The following is a 1,011-nucleotide window of genomic DNA, read 5'->3' as shown; positions in this document are numbered from 1 at the left end:
TGGCAGCAGTGGCTGCGCAAGACCGGAATACGAGAAGTCATGGCAGGACAGGCATATAGGAAGTTTCTTCCACTCTTTGACCGAGTCTTGGTTGAAAGGAGTGCTGCCGAAACAGTAACCAAAGGAGGGATTATGCTTCCAGAAAAGTCTTAAGGAAAAGTATTGCAAGTAACAGTTGTAGCTGTTGGATCTGGCTCTAAAGAAAAGGGTGGAGAGATAACCAATTAGCGTGAGAGTCGGAGATAAAGTTCTTTTTCTGGAATATGGAGGCACCAAAGTAGTTCGAGATGACAAGGATTATTTCATATTTAGAGATGGTGACATTCTTGGAAAGTATGTAGAATGAAATAATCACTATTGAAATGGCATCACACGAAGCTGCCCATTCCACTGAAGTTGTGAAATCTTTCATCATGTAAATAATTTCCACATTTCTCTTTTTTAACAAACTAATGATATCTAGCACAATCATATCCACTGTCTCTGAGATTTAATTTTGCTGTAGTGGTATAAACATTTCCAAATAAAATATGTAAATAAAAAAAAAGAAAAAAGAAATCACCCTCCAGGGAGGGTGGCCATGCTGCAATACCTTCTCCTCCATGTTCCTCTCAAGGTTTTGGGCATGCACACATGTGTGTCCAGTGTATTCTTCAAACTTCTGGTCCAGGACTTGAACTGCAGTCAGCTATGTGAGATCCAGTGCCTTAACCACCACACCACATGCTGACCCTAGGCATGTGCATTTTTTAACTTTTCATGATGGGTGCGTATGATACTACTGATCCAGGGACCAAACTGTGGGAAACATGGTCCTAGATATTCAAATGTCATGGACTTCCAAGAAATATTGTTTGCATTTCGTGGAGTTCTCTTTACTCCAAGTCTCTGAAGCTTACCTGTGCCCCTATGATCCTTGATCCTTGAGTGAAAGGCTTGACAAAGTTGTCCAAACCACTAGGAAAATACTCTGGAAATTAATGAAAGTCATATACTTTAAGAAGCATTTAT

General features: G+C 40.2%; 1 pseudogene; it reads left to right on the top strand.

Moving 5' to 3' along the window:
- The first annotated feature begins 39 nt into the window (after window positions 1-39).
- Window positions 40-346, top strand: LOC102489482 (10 kDa heat shock protein, mitochondrial pseudogene; annotated as a pseudogene).
- The last annotated feature ends 665 nt before the right edge of the window (window positions 347-1,011 follow it).

This window comes from Tupaia chinensis, unplaced genomic scaffold (genome assembly GCF_000334495.1).
Source record: "Tupaia chinensis unplaced genomic scaffold, TupChi_1.0 Scaffold144058_1, whole genome shotgun sequence".
Taxonomy (NCBI): domain Eukaryota; kingdom Metazoa; phylum Chordata; class Mammalia; order Scandentia; family Tupaiidae; genus Tupaia; species Tupaia belangeri.
Note: the sequence above shows the minus strand (reverse complement) of the source record. Positions and strands in the feature narration are given on the sequence as shown.